At 32.6% G+C, this 24,321-nt stretch overlaps 1 long non-coding RNA gene across 1 annotated transcript; it reads right to left on the bottom strand.

Moving 5' to 3' along the window:
- Positions 1 to 561: 561 nt before the first annotated feature.
- LOC140452445 (uncharacterized) lies at positions 562 to 17,245 on the bottom strand. Its single transcript, XR_011952192.1, has 3 exons — positions 15,625 to 17,245; positions 15,434 to 15,540; positions 562 to 680 (listed from the first exon to the last, which is right to left on the bottom strand). It is a non-coding gene; the product is annotated as an uncharacterized lncRNA (long non-coding RNA).
- Between the last annotated feature and the right edge of the window lie 7,076 nt (positions 17,246 to 24,321).

Genomic DNA, 24,321 nt, shown 5'->3' with positions numbered 1-24,321 from the left:
AAATTTTTTTTTGAACACCTTCTATAAATAATTATGTTAATGTTTATATTGGTGAATAGAGAATTGAATACCCCTTCAAATGAGCTATCACATGACACCTAGCCTTATTTGAAAAAGATCATCGATTACGTCATCAAATCCAGATAGATGACGTCACTAGTATGATATAATATGCCAAAAAAATGTAATTTAAAAATAAAAATCGACCTGTTTCCGGATGTTTCCTTAAAGTCACCGATTTATGAAATAATTAATGTATGCGTTACTTTATGGACGCACTGTATATTAATAACAATACATGGTTTAAGAAAAATGTGGTTATATTTTCACTGGTTTATATAGATATTTTATTGGCAAAACAATAAAAGCAAAGCCTATGTTAAACTACTGAAGCACTCGTAACTTACTTACCACTAGATGGAACCACTATAAGAGACAAAACATTTTGCGAATAAAACTTCTTAGACATCGTGATTCACGACTTGGTGACATGCGGCGAAACTAGTAGCACAGCCACTGCTGCCAATAGTTTTGCGACCGTTATCACCATAGTTTTGTCCCTTATAATATAGATGTCACTAGTAGGCGTTTCCACATAAATGAAGGGTTCCGTATAAAAGCAGATCCCATATTACCACTTTCTCCTCTAATATTAATTTAAGTCGTATAAATGTATTGTCCTGAAAAAGGCCATTTTAATGCAACTATTTAAATATGGTGTGTAGAGGAAGAAAGAAAATGAAATGAAGAAAAATGTTCACAATTTTACTTTGTAATAGATTCATCGATCAAACTGGTGAGTAAAAAATTAGCCAAATAAAACGTTGCCCTGGGTACACCCGACTAGAATTCTCAGATAGATGAGTACGTGGCATAAAGGATTTTATTAAGAATAAATAAATTAAAGGAATTTTAGGTATCATCAGTTGATGTTAAAATGAGGGTAACTTACTTAGAAATTTAATTAGAAAAGCCAACCCAGTGCATAAATACGAGCAAAGGGAATGATGATGATACATTGTTCATTGGTTTGATTGATGCTTGATAAAAACTTTTCTTATAAAGTCAAGAACGAAAACTAACAGTTTAAATATTTTCACAAAATCGTTTTTATAGCGTTTTCGGTTAGTATATTCGGTTGGTTCATTGTGCACATCTCTGTTTCTCGAATGTAAAGTTTTGGACAAGACTTTTAGAAAATGTTAAAGATGGTTCCAAATTGGCAGAATCTTTGAATTCGTATAATCAAAGATATAATTTAAAGACGGTATTTATGCAATAAATTTAAATTCTACATACTTTCATGTTAAAAACTCGAAAGAAAAAATACTATTTCCAATGTATTGTGTGTATGACTCCATAATGTCGTATTTAAAATAATCAAACTATATATGACGTTCACACAAACCTTGCAAATGATTCCCATCTTGGCGTTCTAATAAATACATTTAAAATACATTTTCAGACAGCCATTTGGTAAATTCTGTAGTGACTAACATATTTAATTGGCAAGTGAGGAGTCAAAAACTGATTTCAATGGTTTTAGGACGGGACAATTTACTATGTTTGTGCAAAATGTGATAAAAATCGTTTACGCTTCTATCCTTTAAATGTAAAAGAATTTTAGTAAATCATATAGCAATGTCACTTTATTATGCCTTACTGGTTATTCCTTACACTCATATGCTAAACATATACCGCAAACAATTCTGTTATCAATGTGAAAGATATAAGAGCTGTTAGCATAGCGATATCAATTCCTCAATATCTGTACCTTACCCTTCATGGCCGTGCATTTTGTTCCTACCACATTGTTGTACTCACCGCATATTTCAGTATTAAGCCTATAGTCCGATAAACAAAAAATAATATGTAAAGTAAAAAATTGAAATTTTGGTATGAAACTATGGATTTATAATAGTATACGTTTATTCAAATCAATAGTTATTACATTAATTTACAATTTCAGTTTACTTACAATAAAATAAACTTCAAAATCTTAAAAGCATAAACATGCTTGTTGACTTAATCTGTCTAATATTGACAGGTTTATGTCTATTGTTTTTTTTTTTACAAATCATTATTTTATTTTTACAGTTTCTAATCTAATTTCTATATTTTTTTGTCTAGTATAATTTAAATTTATTAAATTATTACACAACTCCCTTTTTTCTTTTATCCAAGCAGTAACTAATTTTTTATACAAATAAAAATTTTTGATATTTTTATAATTTATGGGCAAATATGTATATTCTTGGAGCAAAATATTTAATTGACCGTTGCGTGATTGTTTTTAAAGTGTGAAGACATTCGACATTCAATTTTCTTCTTGTTTCATAATTTGACACTTTTACTTTAAGAGGAGTTTTATCTTTATGAATATTTTAAATAGCTCTAAGCAGTACAATTGCCGAACATCAAGAACCTAAGTCTCATGAAAAAGTTCGTCTGAGGGATATGTTTTTCGTTTTCCATATATTAGTTTAAGAAACTATTTCTGAGTATTTTGAAGGGTCACCAGATGGCAATCAGATACTCCACCCCAACCTAAAATCCCATATACAAGATGAGATTGTACTAGAGATAGGTAAAGCATTTTAAGCTGTTTAACATCCAAAAACTCTTTTAAATAGCGGAATTTTGGTAGCACTCCTCGTATTTTTCTTATAATATTTTTTATTTGTAAGTCCCATTTTAGGTGCTGCCAATTAAAACTCCTAAACTCCGAATTAAAAGTTGGCAGATAATTTTTATATATTGCAAAAGGTATATATCTAGTTTTTTCATAATTTAGTGTGAGTTTGTTTATTTGCAACCATGTTTTAATAATTTTGAAATCTTGTTCTGCTATCATTTTAAGATCTTCCCAATTATCGGCCATATAAAAAATTGTGGTGTTATCAGCAAAACTAATTGTGTTTCCAACAGTTTTTAGTTTAAGAATGTCATTAACATAGTTTAAAAAGTAGAGGGCCTAAAACGGTCCCTTGCGGTACGCCATAATTAATTACTTTAGGATCACTTTTGACATCATCAATTTCTACAAATTGTTTTCTGTCAGCTAAGTAACTTTTTAATAATGTCAAAACTCGTCCTCTCAGACCATACCTATCAAGTTTTTTTAACAAGATCTCGTGAGATATCGTGTCAAACGCCTTAGAGAGATCGACGAATATGCATAAACTACGTTTATTAGACTCAAAAGCTTCTGTTATTTGTGATGTTTGTTTACAAATAGCATCTTGTGGTCGATTTTCTTTCTCTAAACTATTATACTAAACCTATCCAAAAACTATCTTACTAATCTATTTTTTTAAATTTTGGAAAATTAATATTTTGGAAAAAACAGATTACAAAGAGACTGGTCTGTAGTTAATTACGTCTTCTTTATTTCCTATTTTAAACAGAGGTTTGATTTTGCCGATTTTCAGACATCTGGAAAACAATCATCCTGAAAACATGCATTAATGAGAAAAGTTAAAGTAGTAACAATTTCTTCCTTAATTTGTTTAATGGTTTCTGTCTTGATACCATCCCAGCCAGGAGATTTTTTGTGTTTTAAAGATTTTATTGCATTTACCACTTCTTTTTGGTCAACAATATACAAGTACATACTGCTTTATATCCTATCTATTTCCTCAATCTGGTCATTACAAATGGGTATTTTTTGTCCATACCTTTGTCCTAATGTACTGTAATGTGTATTAAATTTATTTGCAATTTCTTTTCTATCAGTTATTGTTTCTCCTGTTTTGGTTTTAACCGATTAAATTTTTGTATTTCCTTTTATTTTTCCGCACAAGAAGAGGTCTTATTTTTTTCAATTCGTTGTTTTGTATAATATCTTTTTGCAGTTTTAACTAAAAGTCTTAAGTTATCTGGGGGATCTTGGATTAGCTGATCATACAATCTATGTTTTTCATATTTTAATATATTCACAATTATGCCATATAGTTCTTAGTATTTGTATAACAATCTTTTTATTTTAATGTCTGCTCTAAACATGGTCCCACTTTTTACAGTTGCATTTCTAACATTAAAACGGCCTACACAAGTCCCGACAAAACCACCCAACTGTGGTGACCGACAACGTTGGGCCCAATCGTTGGTGTGTGTAGGCTTTTTGACCGACAAAAATAGTTGTGCCCGACGGTCAGGTCGATCGATTTGGTTGTACAATCACGACATCCCGACAGCCGACTTCCCCATACCCAACCTGTGGACTCGGGATATGACAACTATTTTTGTCGGCCAACAAGCCTACACACACACACCAACCGTCGGTCCCAACGTTGCCGGGTCCAACATTGTCGGTACGACAGTTGGGTGGTCTTGTAGGAACGTGCGTAGGCCGTTTTAATTTAGTTGGACATTGATTAATTTTTGTTGGTGATCATTGTATTAACTTTCTTAATTTTAATAAAAAGTTCATTTTAAAACTGAACACAATTACACTAAACAATTTAACTGAAACCACTTTTATATGAGGAAAGTACCGTAATAAAATTGTAATACACGTAAAAAGTAAACTTTCGTTTCGGAACGAAACCTTGAAAAAGTTTTGATATGCAAATATGGAATATCAAAAGCATCAGTTTAAAATTACAGCGTCATTGTCAGTTTTTTTAGAAACACATAGCCCTGGCCGATTCACCTATCTAGTAGTCATTTCTCGAAGAGATGCCTAGCTGCGCAACTGTATGAGAACCGGTATGTAGCAGCGAGAATCAACCACATAAAGCAAGCACTTTTTGAGCCATTTATATAGATATCTTGTTGGTAGGAATATTTTTGATTTTTACGTTGGAGGTTTGATTACAGCATATATTTTTGTTTGTGCTAATATTTTTGTCGTCAAACCAGAATTTGTCATTATTTCCATTGCTTTTACATATTAGAATTGATCAAATACTTTTTTGAAATTTATAAATCAAATAAAACCATATTTACCCTACTCACAACTTCATTTACAAATGGATGTTCAGCGCAAAAAGTGCATCTGCAGTCGCGAGGGTATTTCTAAAACCAGACTTCTTCAAAGTTTTTTTCCTAACTGTCATTGATACTTGTGTGAAATATGTTTAGGATAATCTTCAAAGTAGACTCGTCAGCCTATTTAATCGATATTTTTAATATTTTCGTATTTTGTGATCATTCGTATTTTTCCTACTACTAATGTGTGATTAATTCCTATTCAAGCAGAGGTTATTGGATGCACGTTTTGCAAGATTTGCAAGATTTTAGACGGGTGTATTTCTCTATTGGTCAATATGCAGTCAACCATGGATCTGTATCCTCCTCGGTTCTTAAAGTGTACTTGTACTGCTCCTTATGTGAGAAAACTATATCATTTATGCGTATTTCGTTTGTACTACATAGTTCTGTTGAAAGATACCTATTCTTATTTCTGACATTATTATCGACTCGTTGTTTAGTTCCTGGGATAACACATACTCGATTTGAGCATTGAAGTCACCCAAACTAATTATATACTCGTTTGCTAAAGTGACGTTTATTTTTGCCTGCAGATTTTCAAAAAATTCCTCTCTATTATTTTTCGATACGTATATTCTTATGATGTTAACTTGTTCTTCTCATAATTTAATTTGGATTCCAATAATCTTTTCTGATAGGTATTTGCACTCTTCTACCTGATTGATCAATTTTCTATTGATTGATATAGCGACTCTCGTTTCTTTTGATGCGCCGCTGTATACCATCAGTTGCATACCATTGTCTAACTTGGTTTGGTCTTTTTCCTTGTTTCTTGGACAGCACTTATGTCTATGTGTGCATCAGTGAGTTCTTTGGTGAGTTCCTATTCTTTTGTATTCAGGGATTTGATGTATATTTTTTGTTTTTCCATTGATGCGTTGTCTGGTTACTTGCATTGGTCGTCTTTAATAGGTCCACCCTGTTTATCTAAGGCGCATCCTTGGGTATATGAGCACTGCTGTATTTATAGTCCTCACATAGGGTAATAATCTGACATGAAGACTTCTATAATACGATATCTATACGCGAAGGCTTGTATCTATACCTTGCGCTCTCATATTTCTAAGCTTACTTCTGTAAACTTAAGAAAAGCATGCTGAGATACCTTAAGTTTATCGGTGTTTTCTGTACTTAAAGCGTTCTCTAATGATGGATTCTGCTCCGAGGTTTTTGAGCTTCCTTAGTAACTGGACATCATTTTACAAAGGATGTTAATTTTTTCATGTTAAAGGATGTTTTAGGTGCTTTTTAAAATTTAAAGTTTTTTAATTTGTAACTATTTGATTTATTCTGGTTCCACGAGTATTAGAGAAAGAAGTTAACAATCTATAAAGCTACAATGTAAATGTAAGGCCTTATACAAAAGGAGATGTGGCCTGGTGCCTCTATTAGAGCCTTTGTGATAGTCATTTTTAGACGCGTCCTTACTTTTGTAGGGCTTCAAAATATTGGCATTAAAAAGGAAGATATAACAAAGTTGCCAGCCTTTAAAATGTGGATAAGACTGATGAACGCTAGTTCGTAGCTTATAAACAAAACAAAATTAAGAAAAAGGTCATATTTAGGACACATAATAAAGTCTACGACTAGCTTTTTTCTTCTTCTTAGCATTGTATCGTCTATTTTTGGACATCTCCTTCCATCGATCTCTGTCCTGAGCAACATACTTCCAATTTGTTCTAGCTATTTTTTTATACCATCTACCCATCTTATCTATGGTCTTCCTCTTGGTCGTCTACTTTTGACGTTCTTCTTTATTGATTCATTAGATTGGCTTTGCGAGCTGTACAAGATTTTGTAGAAGCCTTCGACTATATTTGTAATTTTATATTTGTTTTTTTCTTCCTTATTATTGGTGTTTTTAATTTTGATAATTTTTTGGACACCCAGTGTTGGTCTTGGATATTTTAGGCCTCTGTTCCTTTCAATGACTTACTCTATTAAGTTCTCGTTCCATTTTTTTATATTACGTTTTAGTTCGTTTTTAATTGTTTTAAGTTCTACATATGCTTGAGTAAGGCGTTTATTTTCTGATAGTAGTTGTCTTATTTTCTTCATTAGTAGTTTAGTTTCATTGATTATCTTGCCTTTTTTAGTTCTTGTTTCCTTTACGATTTGTAGCTCTGCTTTGAGAAGGTTTTTCTTTATATTTTTGTTAATATCGTCAATTAAGACTTGATTATGTGAAGAATCTGATTCGATTTTAAACGCCAAGACCTTTCGGAATTCCTCTTCATGTGTTCTTAGATTAAAGGCATCTATCGGAGTTGTTTTTTTTAAGATCCTTTTTCTCTATTCTTTCATGTTAATATTTATTTTTGTTCTAACTGTACGATGGTCACTACCAGTTGTTATGTTTATTGTTGTGACATCTTGAAATATTCTTTTGTTGTTTGAAAGAAAATATTCTATTTCATTTTTGGTAGTTCTCTTAGAAGTGATCCATGCCCACTCTCTGTTGGGTTTCCTTTTGTGGGTATTTATAGTACACATGTTTACGTCTTCCAGGAATTCCATAAGGTTTTCTCCTGTTGCGTTTCTCAGTTGCTTTTTCAGTTGGAGCATAAACCTGCACAATCTTTATACTGGTTTAAGAATTAGCTTTAAGATCATGTATGCAATTAGCTATGCAATATTTGAATTTATGACTTTCTCTTTTTGTTGATTACGAAACCTACTTCACCGTATGTATAATCTTTCTTGCCTTTGTAGTAGAGCCTGTTGCCTTAATGCAAGTCCTCCTACCCTTCACCTATTTTTTTAATTTCTGATAGTCCTAATTCATGTTCACCAATTCATCTTCTAGTTCGTAAAATTATTCATCTTTTGTCATGGAACATATATTGTATGTTGCTATATGGAGATGTTTGTTGATTTTCTTCTTGTTCAATGTCGACTTGCTCCCCTTCCCAGAATTCTTGGAGCAGACCGTTGCTTCGATGTGAGATTGTGAAATAAAATTCCTACCCACCTCGGGTGTCTCTGTTTAGAGGTTCTGGCCATATCACACCACGCTAGAAAGACGAAGAATGTATGCTATCGACCGTTGCAACCAAGGTTAAGTGGTCTACTCAGTTCAGCCAACATCACTCGGAAGACGGGTCGGTACCACTCATTCTTAACGGAATTACATTTTCTTAATTCCAGGTATTACAGTTTCCGCTAATACTCGGTCACCAGAGTCTCGTTTATGATAACAGGGTTCACTAACGTGAAGGTGAGGTTGACTTTTAAGTAGAAGACGCTATTTGAGACTCATTATAGTAAAAGGGATAATAGACTGGATAGGAGACATAGAAAAATAAAAAAATCGTGGCTTAGAAACAATAAAAAATGGACCAAGAAAAACTGTAATCCATCAATTCATGACAAAATTAATTTTCTTTTATAGTCACTGACCTCAAAAGAGATGGTACGTAGTAGGAAGAGAAACTGTCATGAAGGTTTGGCTACAGTAAATACACTTTTACCGTGTTACTATTCTCTTAGACTCCTAGCTTCAGTCGTTGATTGCTTCAGTTTACCCGTTCAAATCCCCTCGCCACATCAAAGTTGAAGAGCAAAATGAGAATGTTATAGAGTTGCATCTCAATATTTTACTTCACTATTCACGCCAGGTAGGATGCCTATTTTACATTATTTGATTCACTGATATATCTATATTCTATATATGTCTCTTAAATACCACCAATAAATGTAAACATCATAAAATATGTTACCTTTTAATCAAGTAGCAAGCTGGAATAAAAGAGTAACGTATAAACTCTGGGTACCATTATATTTTTGTCGTGATTTGTCATTCTACCTTGTAGTAGTTACATGAGGCTCTGGTCCATCTAGGTAAGACAAGGCTACAAAGTTCTTTAATGTGAGCTGCAATAACTACACAATATTTTCCAATAGCAATTTATTAGACACGATCTACGCAAAAAACCGCGTAAAAGAAGTTAAAAAAACTTTTAAACCGGTGTTTGCTTTTGTAAAACCAATTTTTGTGATGTCTTTGACAAATATACCCAGAGGATATAGAAAATATCAACTTGTTAAAGTGAAATCAGATCAGGTGAATAATTTTCGCGCATATTTTCAAACAATGTGGTAGGAACAATTTATACAAATTCAACATACAGTGTTTAACGTATATATTGTATGTATGTTCTTAGTATATGTAGTCATTTATGCAGATATACACACTTTAAACAATGTATGTAATGTCACTTTCTAATACAGCAGGAAAATTGTGTACCAACTAAAGCGATAAAATAGAGAGGTTTGTCAAAGTGGCACCACCTCTTTCTAACTGTTTCTCTAATTAAGTGACGAACTGTTAAAACATCACAAAAATAAGTGTATGTGGAGTATTTTTATTTAATTCTAATATATATTTTACCTTAAGATGTAAAAAAATTTGAATCTATAAAAATTACAATGAATTTTTTTATTAAACAGGGAAAAGGTAGAATCTACATTCGGTGTCACATGGTGACAAAAGCTGCTAAACTTCTTTTTATGTTCTGCATTCTTATCTTTGTTCAAAACCCAACAGGAATCTTAATTCCATTGTCTTGACGTTCTTGTAAGTCCCTCCTTATTCGTGGGTTATTGCATTTTAATTTTACCGAATCTTAACATCGTGTAAGAGTTTAAAAAATTATTTTTGGGGTGATCTAAGTATTTCATAGACTTTCAAGAGTTCACATATACCTAAGGTTTTTATACCTTGTATTTAAAATGGAACTGGATTGCAAGCCTAATCAAATCAAAAATAATTTTAAATTACAGTTTTAATTGTTTTTCGTCATTTTTTTATATTTTCGCCCTACGTTCTCCACGTAGGTCAAAGTAGGATATTACCTTTGGTCGTATCAGAACTGTACTTTATTTCTTTTAACTTTCATACATAGAGGATACATAGAGGAAAGTCGCCTAATATGGGGTACTTTTTTTTTAAAATACCATTAAAAATAAAGTAATTAATATTTTAGGCAATATTTTTAAATTTTAGGTTTTCTTGGACACTTTTTAAGCGTTTATTAAAAAAGATAAAAGAGTAAAAGTATTTCAAAAAAGGTTTTCTACCATATATTAGAGGTTACCCCATTTACAACGTAATGTAAAATTTCAAATTAATTATTTATGAAAATGACGTATAAAAATACATCTAACAAAAAGTTAACTTTTCTTAAATTAACTAAAAATCTACTTATCTAAGAATATCACACAATAAATCTATTTATCAGAGCAAAAGTCACGAAAATACCGGTCTCTTTCACACCCAGAACATTCAACGTGAGCCCATTTAAAACATCCCTGACACATCACCCATTGTTCGCCTCTGACATTTTCAGAATATAGAGTTTCGCAAAAAATAAAACGGCATCTTCTTTAAAGTTTTCTACCAGGTCATCTACATCTGAATCTTGATACTCTACTGCAGTATCCGAACCTAAAGCTAAATAACTGCTGGATCCTCTTTTACACTTATTTGGTTTTTCTTTGTCCACTGACAATTTCTTTTTTGGGCAGGTTTAGTTTTTTTGTTTATTTGTTTTTGAATAATTTACCTTCATTTTAATTCCAGAAGTTGAAGTTAATTTCCTTTTTTCAATACTGCTCTCTAATTCTTCTTTGTATGGAGTGCTTGTTACAATAGCAGCTTTGACACTTCTTGTACTCTTTTTTTTTAGGATATTTGTAGAAGATGTTGGAATCGGCATCAAATCTGCAGGAGTAACATCTTTTTCATGGGTTTCTTCTTCTGGTACATTCTTATAAAATTGCTTTTCCTCTACTGCTTCTCCTTCTAGTATTGACTGATCACTGCTTCTTCATTAACAGTTCGTACTTCTTTCAATGCTTTTTCATTAACAGTTTGTTTTTCTGCTCTTTATTCAACTATTTCTTGCATTTCTGCGACAAAATCACATTCTTTAAATAGGTTTCTGTTTTTAAACCCTTGAACTGCTGTATCCATGGTTGCTTTTATATAAGCGTTTCCAAAAAGTTCCCCTACTTGATATCCTCTTACAACACGTCCTGGATTAAGCCTTATCCAGTTTGTGATCTCCTGCATGTAATAAGTTTTGAACGGTGACATAAATGCCGTTAAAGTTATTATCTCCAACTTTTTTGTATGGGAGTAATGACTATCAAGGATCAAAACCACTGCATCGTCAGCGCTAGGTTATTTTATGTTAATAAAATGGCGGAGCCAATCAACAAAAATTTCTTGTTGAATCCAGCCAGATACATGACAAGCATTCTTTGATCCAGAAAGATTGCCAATCATTAGTTCCATTTTCATATTCTTTGGTGAAAAAATTAAAAAGGGTGGCATATAATAGACTGTTGCGCTAATAACTGTGGTTAACAAAGATCCGCGTTCGGCTGATGTGAGTTTTTTTGTTTTTTTTTTCCTTTTTGTCCCCAAAATTCTCAGATGTTTATGTTGCACAATACTGAAACCGGTTTCGTCACAATTGAAAATCCTTGCTGGATTGTAATTTATGTTTTGTAAAAGTGGCTCATATAGTTTTCAAAAGATGCCGCAACGTTTTCTTTGGTGAATGGTTTAATACTTGCATGATATTCCTTGAGGCATTCTTAGTGATAATTTCTTGTGCCTTGCAAATAACCTGGCAAACCATTTCTTTTCAGCACTTTCTTTGGTCACGCTGAATGAATTTTTTATATTTTTTGCTTTGTATAAACTACATGCCAATTTACACACGTCTTTTTGTGTAATTCCAAAAATCTTTTTATTTCTAAGCAGTGATTAGCGAGCATTGACTCCATTTTTTTCGAAAATACTATTTTTCGTCCTAAATAAGAATTTACTGTGTCTTCAGGATTCCCCTTCATCTTAACCTACCTAAGGTTGTTTGAAGTATATTGTGAGTTCGCGCACTTTTCATGTAAATAGCTAGCCCATTACTCCTTGCCGAACAGCTAAAATTGCGGAAATTATTTGTTCCTTATTCCACGTTTTTTGTTTTTACTTAATTTAATATTTTTAATTAAATACGGATAAATTAAAAATATTAAAATTGTTTTGGAAAGTCTACTGCTAGAATTTTTTTAAACCTAAATGTATGTACTTTTATTAAGATATGTACTTTTCGAGAAAACTGGAAAGCCAAAAATGGCGTCGACATCTGTCAGCCTATTCGCTTGCTTGGAAATGCAGCTAAAAGTAAATATTCCTAGCGGTACCCGTAGTAATATGGGGTACCCCAAATTAGGAATTGCCCAGTATCCCATATTACGAAGACACTAGACTTTTATGAGGGGCGACTTTTTGCAAAAAAAATGTTTCTGTTTTGAAAAAAAACTAAACCACACAACATTATTCTAACCTCAAACGTCAAATAAAAGAACAAGTTTGTGCAAAAAGAGAGAATGGTTACCTCATGGAAAGGTGATGGTTAGTAAACAATGCATACGATAAATATCGGAATCATTACTTGCGCGAAAGCGACCTACCCCATATTAGGCTTTATCCCCATATTAGGCGACTTTCTTCTTGCTAATTAAGCTAAATTTTAATGATCAAGATTTCAAAAGAGAAGTCTTCTTCTTTATAACCATTTTCTATCAACTCCTGAATGTAGGTCTCTCCCAATTGCTTCCATCTTTTTCTATCTTGCGCCAATCTAATTCACTGTTTGCCTGCCACTGCTCTTATGTCATCTACCTACTTTTTTGAGGTCTTCCCATGCTTCTTGTTGTCGTCCTTGGTCTCCATTCTAGAATTCTCCGTGTCCACCTGTTGTCATTATATCGGGCTACGTGACCTGCCCAGCGCCATTTCATTTTTGTAATTTCTTCCACAATATCCCTAATCTTCGTTCTACGTCTTATCTCGGTGTTTCTAATCCTGTCCCTCAGTGATATTCCAAGCATGATTCGTTCCATTGCTCTTTGCGTTGTTTCTAATTTTTTAGCAGATTTTTTGGTTACTAGGCCTACTGTCTCCAAGCCGTAGGTACAAACTGGTAGTATGCATGTGTTATACACCTTTTTCTTTAAGTTTACAGGAATGGAGGTGTTTTTCAAGATATATGCTGGTTTGCCGAAAGCGAAAAAAAAAGTAATGGCATTAAAATATAAAAAGAAAATAAGGCAAAAAACGAAATAGAATATATGAAAAGTAAAATTTGTTACTCGTTTTCCTGACGACTTATACAGCAGTCACTGCTGTACACTTCATCTTTGCCTCAATGGAAATAGAATTTTTTCCATGGGTTCTAGGAATTTCTATGGATGTGACCTGGCATTTTGCATTTAAAGCACGTGCCTTTGGTATCGTATTCGCTTGGGGATTTTGTAATGTAATTCTGTCTTGTAATTCTGTCTTGTAATTCTGTTAAATCTTCTTGCCTCGGTTGCAAATATAAAGCTTATATCCTTATAGTATATTCATATATATTCGTTCCAGTTCTTAATCTTTGATTAATTATGATTTGAATATCTTTGATAAATCTACGTTTGTCCACGATTTCTAATTTTTGCTGTTGTTTCGGTACCATACCAATGCGTGGTCTCCTAGCAAGGCAATATCTTGTAAGATATTGTTTATCGATCGCGTAGGTCAGGCTTAATTCGTCTATCCTTTCGATGAAGTCTATTGCGTCCGAGTGGTTTTTATCAAAGTGCGTGTTGTACTTCTGTACTTGGTTTAATAATTCTTGCTTGCGACATTTGTATCGGTCTTGTTAGATCTCGTAATTGCCTTTTCATAATTGAAATTTCCTGGGTTCAGATCATTTGGAAAGCTGGACTTTTGGGATCAGACCTGTTGGTTTTCCGCGATCTTTAAAAAAAGTCTCTTAGCCTTGATCTCTGATCTTCGGCGGTTCTCTTGAAATCCAAGCCGACCTTTTCTGTCTCGTGCTGTAATTCCTTGTGCGGCGGCTTTTGTTTTATATCGTTTTCAGTCTTCCATCTCCTCTGGCGCTCATCGATGGAAGTGGAACTCAGCGGTTGGAGTCCGTGTGTACGTAGCGTAGGCGAGAAGGTGGCAATAGCTGGCGATGCACATTTTTACACGATGGAGTAAGAAAAAATGTTCAAGATCACAGCATAAAATGAAATTCCTAACTAATGACGAAGAGCAGTAGTGTTGATGTTTCTAAAAAAAAGTATTTCGAAAAGAACAAAAGTATCTACAGAGGCATAAATTTACTATCCCAAAACTAAAAATATCGAAAACTCAAAGAAATATTAAGAATCTTCTAATAAACGGAACCAATGTCGAACAAGTGGCCAAATATGCATATCTTGGAACAATGATTAGCTCCAGAAAATGATTACTTTTAGAAAATCAAAATCAGAACAGAAAAAGCTAGAGCAAATTTCAACAAAGCGAGAAGAGTGCTCTGTTCAAGAGTTTTAAAGTTAGGTTGGTGAGATGTCACGTTTTCTAGACTCTATTTTATGGAACGGAAGCTTGGACTTTGAATGCGACATCAATGAAAAACTGGAATCATTTGAGTTGTGGATGTATAGAAGAATTCTGAAAATATCGTAGATATCTAAAGTCCGAATAGCTATGATGACTGGCGATCTCCCCCGTGGAGATCGCACCAAGATACTGAATCTAAATCCGATCCGGTATGTATTGTACGAAAACTAAAAGAGAACTCATTGGAATATAACTGCATGAAATATGTTGCATTTATGTCCTAGTAGAACATAATGGTTTAATCAATTGCAAGTACTCTATCCAATATTGACAAAATATGTAGCCTGGGGAAATTATAAGAGGAGATAAAATATTAAATAACTGTAGCAGAAAGAATATCTGTATGGCTAAATGACTCTATTTGGAGAAATAGTTTTGTTATCAACAGAAATTAAAATTAGAATATATAAAACTCAGATCTGAGATAAACACAAAAATAAGAGCAGACTGCAATTGAGTTTCCCCTAACTCAAGAACTAAGTTGACTAATAAGCTTGTTCATCGTTTTAATTTGTTATTTTTTTTCATCGTATAAAAGAATTTTATCTAAATTATCAAAGATCCCAATTTTATAAAAATAGCAAAATTTAGAGGGTCAATTTATTTTAAACTCATCGTTAGCTCTAGCAACTCTAGCAACTCAAGCTCGTTAACCATCAATCGAATACAATAACAAAAGTACAACCGAATATAATAAAAGTTGTCATTATATTAAATGTTTATTTTGCAACACTATTTTTTATATTTCACTAAAAACATTTGGATTAATATTTAGAAGTAAAATTTCTTCGTTGTCCCGAGTGAAGACAGAATTTAACCAAAAATCGGAAAAATAGTATAAAAATACTTTCTTGTTTGTGTATTATTAAAAGGCTTTAAACATAATTTTCAACTGTAGAAGAGAAGGCCAAGAAAATGATAATAAGATCATATCTGACACTCAAAATCATCAACAAGAAAATATGAAAAACTTACCATGAACTTCTTGTGTAAAATTGTAAAATATTTATTAAAATTTTCCAAAATGGACTTATAAAGTTTCAGAACGATTTCAGTCCTATTGGACCATCATCAGTAAAAACCTAGAAATAAGTATTTCCACGTTAAAAATTAAAACAAGTAGATAAAATTTTCACGATTAAATTGAACATGTGGTAAATACTTACATATTTATAATAGTTGAAACCAGCCACATAACGAGGTCAGATGACCCTTGTATTACATATTTAAAGTATTAAATGTTAAATAATTTTTCTGGCACTAGACCTATGATAAAGGATTTTTTTAAGGGAACCTACAGATCCCCGCTCGAAAAAATGGACGTAAACCAACGAGTAAAAACAACCAACTGACCAGACTTTAAAGAGAGATGAAAGGTAGTTTTAAGTAAATACTCAAATAATATATGCCCACTGTGGGTTTTGATTTTGATTAGATTTACGTATAAATTATATTATTGTTTTAATGATAATAGATTGAATGTAATTATTGTTTATTGAGTGTAAATAAAGGTTAATTGTGCAATACAATTATTTTTTTGAAAAAAGAGAGACTCCAGTTGATAAATTGAAAGTACGATAAAATCTTGCACGAGAGAAATGACGTCATAGGTATAATCAACTGAATTATTGTGTGAAATTATTAAATTAAATATTACACTGATAAATATTTTGTGTTTCCTTGATGTACTATTGATGATATGAAAGATACATAGAATTTGCCAAAAAGAATCCAATAGATAATGTGTAAGGTGTTGGTGGTTGCCTATGTGTGTGAATCATAATTACGTGGAGATCTAGTGTAATAGGGTAAATTTACATCTCTGTGTAAAATATAAGTTAATATACAGGGTGGTGCTTAAGTAATTGTACAAAAAGAAATAGTATATTCTACACTTTAGTATATTACGATTTAAGCCAATTTGCTGTAATAAAATATGGATATTAAAAAAGATACAAGGTGTTAAAGTGGAAATTTAAAATTTTATTTTTCGCTAGAACTTTTATGTTTGTAACATTGACGTATCAAAATTTAGAACTGGGTGCTTTTGTGTATCAGAAATTATAATTTGTTGCACAATTGGATGTAACGGATAGAGGTCGCTCAATATGCCACATATGTGGCATTAATTTGCGTTTATCTCGAAAACTGTTGAGTTTTAAAGTTAATAACAAGTATACCTTTTTTTTTTAAATAATGTATCTTTAATATTTTTTGGCACAAGTAGCCCTTACTTAAAGAGCAAAAAAGTTAAACGCAAATTTATGCCACATATGTAGCATATGTGGCGCCCTCTATTAACTACATTAATTTTTGCACTAAATTATAATTCCTCATATTTAAAAGCACCCAGTTGCAAACATAAATGTTCACAAACATGAAAGTTATAGGAAAAAATAAAATTTTGTGTAGAATCCACTGTTTCTTTTTGTACAATTACTTAGGGACCACCCTGTATATGGACAACATATAAAGGGTCAAATAGAACTAGGGGGGGGTCTGACTATTATAAGAAAATATGTAGTATCATGTAAATTTTCTGGAAATACTTTACAAATTAAATATTGGAATCTATAACATATACCTTTCATACCATCAATAGTTCATCTAATAATTTCACACAATAATTCAGTTGATTATATGACGTCATTGCTCTCATGCAAGATTTTATCTTATCTTGTAAATATCAATAATGATGCAAAATTAAAGTAGATATTCACAAGTAGCTCGATCATTAAATCAAGATAGCTGCATACAAATACTAATAAACTTGCCTGGGCTGTACTAGACAAATCTAATCCATATTTGCATTAAGCGGAAATCTAGTTCATAATTAATTTTATGCCAAGAAATTCGCAAATAAGATAACAGTGATTTAAAATGTACACTATTTTAGTGTAAATTAACGAAATCATATCAAATAGATAAATCAAATAAAGAGCAATGATTTTATAATTTAACTGAAATAATTATGGGCAGAATTAGAACTGGAACTGGGCAAGTGGTGGACAAGATGAATTACGAACTAAATGCCAGATTATATAAAACAAACCGAGAACGTCCATTGACTAGAAGAACCGACTATAAGAATATAGTGAAAACTGGACAAACAAGTAGTTCAAAGTACAGAAAATTTAAAGAGATTGTGGAAAAACTTCTCATGTATCCAATAGTGAATGTGACCCACTGTGAAATAATAATAAAGTACAAAGTAAAAGGGGAAAGTCCCAGTGGTTGGCTCTACAACATGGTTTAAAAAAACTTACATTGAAGTAAAGACTTCTGGTATAGACTAATTGTATATTTTATTCAAAAAAAAATTAAAAATTTATCTTAAAGGATTACAAATCTTCAAAACGTTTTGGGTCCAGTCCGATCATCAGCAGTGAAAAACATTTAAAGAAGTTAAAACTAGCTACGTACTTAGATGTAGAAACCTTTGTATTACATGAAACTCACGGTTAATTTAATAACATAATGACATTAGGTCGATGTTATAAGAATTAACATGAAGGAAACACGCATCTTACCTGCTCGAAACGAGGATCACTTGTTCACCTATTACAACCAGCCAACTGACCTACTGTTAATAATGAATTAGAGATTCCAGCATACAGTCAGAACATTAACTAACATTTTAATATGGATAGGACAACAATCTATTTTATTCGTTAGAAAAGTTGAGAATCATTTTTCTTCATCGGTTGTCTGTCTTTTTCAATTCTTTTTTCTATACCTAACCCTTTTTTCTTAGTGATTTACCTTTTTTTAATGTTTATATTTAACTACATGTACACTTTTATTGATTTCTAACCTATATGTCAATATTTTAATATAAGATCTAGGTTAATGTAATTATTGTATTATATAAAACTGTTTCTTTTTGGTTTTAAGAAAATATATTTATGTAATACTCTTGTTTTTGGGTATTAGAAAGTGACATTGACATGATATTTGTGTTATAAACCTATATATCTATGTTCTGAATGTTTAATAAATACTTTAAACGATATTGGTAGTTGGCTCTGAGATCTGTATGAAGTAAATGTTTGTGCTAAGATTGTAAAGGTTTCAAATAAACGTATCGTTTACAGTTATTGATATAACTTGATCAGAGTAGCTTGGCACTTGAGTTGGGTGCTCGATGAGAAACTTCATCCAATAATGTTTGGAGTGTTATAGACTCTACTATTCAAAAGACTATTCAAAATTACTGGTATTTATGTATAGTACGTATAGAATTGTCATTTTATCGCCATAAAATGTATGAATGAACAGATATATAAAAATACTGCTCAAGAAGGGTCGGAATTTGCAACATGAATTAATTATTATGCGAATTAATGTGGACAAAAGTATTAATTGAAATACACAATATTTATTAGTTATCGAGGAATAAAAAATATAAAACTGTTTAAATTGTTTTAAAGGGAAATATGTACTGCCTTGGCTTATCAGCATTTATAACCTTTTATTCCTAAATGTATTTGGCATAATATCAGTAAGCAATTACAGTTTGATGGTACTTGCTGGCAAGTTTGCTGTAGTTGTGAGATCTATTTTACCAAGTCTAGCTTTTAAAATAACCTACATATTATCAATTGAATTCAGATCCGGTGAGTTTCCTGGCCAATCAGAGCAAGATATATTAAGTTTGCTTCTAAAATGTTTTATTATGACTTTGGACACGTGACACGGTGCTGAATCTTTATTGACAGTTAACACTAAATTTTCTTTGTCTATTCTCCAAGCTACGTTCTATACTACAACAATTTTCAATTAAAGGTGATAAAATTGCACTTAAAGCGACCAACCGATAGGCTCGCTATCAACTTTGTAGAGACGTTATTTATAGAGTACCTAATACAGTACTTCAAAAAATAAAAAACTTCAAAATAATTATTATATTCCATTTTAGGAATCACCAGTCTATTATTATTTTGTCGAAAACAAAATAATAACGACTATCCCGTCCTATCTCCACATTTTTTCTTCTTCCTTGCATGTCTGATTTTCTGGTGGCCATAATTGGTATATGTTCTACTAATCGGCTGTGATAAGAAGCGTTCTTCTTCTTCTTCAAGTGCCCTGTCCGTTGCGAACGTTGGCTATTAACATGGCAATTCTGATCTTGTTTGCGTCGCTTCTGAATAGTTCGACCGATGTGAGCCCGAACTACTTCCTCAGATTTTGGAGCCACGAGTGTCTTCTCCTGCCTGGCCCTCGCTTACTGTCTATTTTTCCCTGGACAATCAATTGCAGTAGACGGTACTTATCGTGTCTCAATATGTGGCCTAGATATTCAAGCTTTCTTTGTTTAATTGTATTCACGATTTCTTTCTCGTTTCCGATTCTTTGAATTACCTCTATGTTGGTGACATGTTCGGTCCAGGATATACGAAGAATGCGTCGGTACACCCACATTTCGAATGCTTCTAGTTTTCTCGTGAGCGTCTTCGTCAGAGTCCAGGCCTCCACACCATACAGTAAAATCGGAAAAATGTAGCATTTAACTAGACGTAGTTTTAGGGGAAGAGGCAAATCCCTGCTTATGAGGAGCTTTTTCATATTGCTAAATGCTGCTCTAGCTCGTTCTATTCTCGCCTTAATTTCTGTGGCCTGTTCCCATTTTGCGTTGGTGCCAAGGTACACATAAGATTCTACATGGTTAATTAGTATGTTACTTATCCGTAACTGTCGAGCAGGCTGTTGCTTCCTGCTTATCAGCATCCACTTTGTCTTCTTGAAGTTGAGGCTCAGGCCGTATTCCTCACTAACTAAATAAACTCTTTCCATTACCTGCTGTAATTCGTCTATGGTACTGGCGAGGATCACCGTGTCGTCAGCATATCTTATATTGTTCGTTAACTCGCCGTTTATTTTTATGCCCTCATTTGCATTTTCCATACATTTGTTAAATATTTCTTCGGAATAAATATTGAATAGGAGTGGGGATAATATACACCCCTGACGGACACCTCTTTTGATCTGCACACTTTCAGTGAGTTCGTTGCCAATTTTTGCTCTTGCTGTTTGACCCCAGTATAGGTTTGTCACAATTCGAATGTCCTTGTCGTCAATACCTGTCTTTCGCAGAATATCTATCAATTATTCATGATTGACATTGTCAAATGCTTTTCTAAAATCCACAAAGCACAAATACACGTCCTTATCAACATCTCTACACCGCTGTAAAAGCACCTAGAAAGCGAAAATTGCTTCTCTAGTTCCAAGTGCTTTCCGAAAGCCAAACTGCGATCTATCAATATTTGACTCACATTTATCATATATTCTTCTATGAATGATCTTAGTGAACGCTTTAGTGACATGATTGATCAAGCTTATAAGCCGGTAGTCATCACAGATCTGGACATTTGGTTTCTTCGAGATTGTAATAAATGTTGACTGCAGCCAGTTCTCCGGGATTTTACCGCTATTATATATGTCGTTAAAAAGTTCAACTAGATTATCAAGGAACTGTTTGTCTGATTTACATAGGATCTTTAATATTTCGCAGGGTACATTGTCCGGACCTGCTGACTTATTGTTTTTTAGTGCTGCAATGGCATCTTCTATCTCCGATTTAAGGATTGAAGGTCCTGTTTCTCCTTCTCCATATAGGTGATCATCAGTCCTGTCAGATCCAAATAATTTTTCTATGTATGATTTCCATGTTTCTAAGATCGTTGATGGCTCCGAGATAAGATTTCCATAAGAAGGAAATTACTGATTACCGAATTTGGCTCCGTCTAAAAAGCCACTCTGGCCACTTATATGGGCGAAAATAAGTCGTTGCCCTTTATCCGTTGGTCCTCGTAACCCTCTTCACAAACTGGTCACAAATGCTTAACGATAACTCGTTACAGTAGTATATAATTATGGCCACTGTGTGACCAGCATTCGCCCACGTTTCGTTCAGATAATAAATCTTTTATGTGCAGAACGAACCTCTCTAATAGAGTGTAGATGTCTTCGTCGCCATAAGACTAAATATTCTTTTTCTATTAAGACAGATTTACAGAATCGTTTGGCATATATAAATTATAAATCGTCTTTTATTATTATCCTTAACGTATCTTTGCTCATTTCTGGAATGAGATCATTCTATCTCCACTACTTTTCTCCTAATGAATTCTAGGGTTTGCGCTTTATTTTCAAAAAGAAGGAATGAATAGTACGATTTTTTTCCGGTATTCATTTAATTCAATTTTTTTTACCTCGACAATGTACTACAATCACAGTCTCCTTTTTTTTCACGTACAATGCGTTTAATTGTCGACACGGATATTCCCGTTAAAAATGAATACTGAACTACAACTTCCACTGTACGAAGTGTATTTTTTAAATTTTCATACACTCTACATACAATCTGCTTTTCTTTACCGGCACAAACTTTTTTTTCTACGTTACTTAGACCCGCTACAGCATTCATCTTATTGCTATAAAAAGAATAAACATCAATCATAATATTCTGCTATTTGTCTGTTGTTTAGTTACCTTAAAAACTATTTTAAAGTTAGTAAATATAATAAAATCTATTTAATAATTATAAAACAAAGTCACATTCACAAGAAACAGAACACCACGCTAATACAGATATGGACGCTTGATGATGAAGAAACCGAACGAATAAGCTATTTCTTCCATTTTCTCTCTTTCCAGGGTCATAAATATATAGAACATGATCTATGTATATCCTTTGTAACAAAATTTAAAAAAATTGCATTTTTCGCAATAAATTGTTAATAATATAAAACAACGCCGAAATTTCTGCAGAAAACGTTCAGGTTTTCTTACTATATGTATATATTAACGGAAAACTCGACAAATACCTGGCTATTGTGAAGTTATGGAAAATACTTCTTTTCCTGGAATAGGTACCTACTCATCTTTGAAAAAGTCTGCTCAAATCTTAACCACAGAGTAGTTCAAATAATATGTTTGCCTAACCTCTGAGTTTAATCATTTGTCGATAACTGTTACTGTTTTAATTTTAGAGTGCTTTTTTTTACCTCCTATAAGCAGTTTTAACACAGGTTACTAATAACAATTACTGACTGTGCTAATGTTTTTTTAATTTTTTTTTGTTATTTCTCCTTATTTTTGCTTTATTTGACATTTCCCTTTATTGTTTTCTCAATCGTCTCAGGGTCTCTTTTTATTTGAAAATTTTATATACAGCTTATACCATTGCATCACACACTTTATCAATATCTGTTTGATTCGCTGATGTGTATTTACACAAAGAAGAAATATTACTGTGTCTTTTGGAGGTAAAGTAAGAAGCACATAAGAATTTAAAAGTCAGAAACAAATAAAGCCTTAGTTGAAGAGTGAAGAATACCACGGAATTCTGAAATGAATGAAATAAATGATATATGCACTGCGACGTAAGATTTTTTAGGTAACATTATAATTTAATCAAATAACAAAATTATTTGTTCACATTTATATTTTACATTTTCCACATACATTCTAAACGTACTATATATAATATTACCTTTCGCAATATTTATCTCTTTAGTGAACACGCCAAGTTCCAAGTAATCTGGTCAAATATTATGATTATTTTCCTCTCCTTTTCACACTTTTCTATTCCTCTTTCAGTAAAAAAATTGAAGAAGAGAAAAAAATATAATTGTAAACTAATCTGAATATCTCTAGATACCATATCCTAGTATTATGTAAAATAAGAATCATCCTGAAATACTTCACACCCAAGAAAGCGGCGCCAACGCAAAGAAAAAGTTGAAGGACTAAATACGGAATCCACGAAATAATTATACAGTAAAATATCAGAGAAAATCGCTGAGAATAAAATATTAGAAAACGATAACATCGAAGAAAGCTAGGAAAAACTCAAAAATAACATTAACGCAGCAACAGATTCACTTGGAGAGAGAGAAGTAACGAACACTAACATACCAAAAAAAAACACCATGGTTTAGAGAAAAATTGGCAGAATTTACACAGAGAGGACAAAAACAATGTTAGAAACAGCAGAGATGAACACACTTGATGGTAAGACACTATTGGACAGAGTTAGAAGTAGAGATATACGACGTAGATGAAGGCGGAAAATATCAAGAACTGGGTAAGAGAAATAGAAGAGTAGAATGGAACTATCGTATAAGCCGAATGACAACAAATATAGTAGTAAAGAGGGTAAGAGACGGTTCCCCAATTCCTAATAACGATCAGTAGGAAGACCAAGAAAACAATGGAACGACAACTTACTGGAGGCACATTGAAAAACACACAGAGTCATGTCTACATAAAAAGAGGAAGAAGAAGAAAGAGAACTAGTCTGAATGTGTCTCCAGTCCACAGACGGAGGCTACTCAGAGGTGACTGAAGTGACTTATTAGTATATATAACTTTTTTACGGAGGTATCACAAGTTATCACGGAGGTATTCCAGTAATCAAGAAGTGACAATATTATATTATTATTATCGTTTCTGAAGAAATAGAATGGGATGAAGATTTTGGAATGATCGATATCTAGAAAAAAAATCTAAATCGTAATTACGAATTACGTAATTAAAATTGAGTTTTTGTTGTTGCAAACGAACTATAACTTAAAGATGCAACATTTTTGTCTTTCTATCGTATGTCTCAAGACAGTTATACATTACTAGTAAAATGGATTTTTAGCAAATAAACAAAATACAAACAAGAAGGAATGCGAGGACTCTGAAGAACGGATACTCATCACTCTCAGGTAAGAAAATTATATTTATTTTTTAACAACACAATTTAGGTTTAGTATATTCAGCTATGTAATTAAAACTTGTACACCGAATTTAATTTGTGTGAACCTGTGCGCACCTTGCGCAGTTCTGTCACTGCAACCTGTTAAGCT

The sequence above is a fragment of the Diabrotica undecimpunctata genome, chromosome 10, assembly GCF_040954645.1.
Source record: "Diabrotica undecimpunctata isolate CICGRU chromosome 10, icDiaUnde3, whole genome shotgun sequence".
Classification (NCBI taxonomy): domain Eukaryota; kingdom Metazoa; phylum Arthropoda; class Insecta; order Coleoptera; family Chrysomelidae; genus Diabrotica; species Diabrotica undecimpunctata.
The sequence above is the reverse complement of the archived record's forward strand: the minus strand, read 5'-3'. Positions and strand labels throughout refer to the sequence as shown.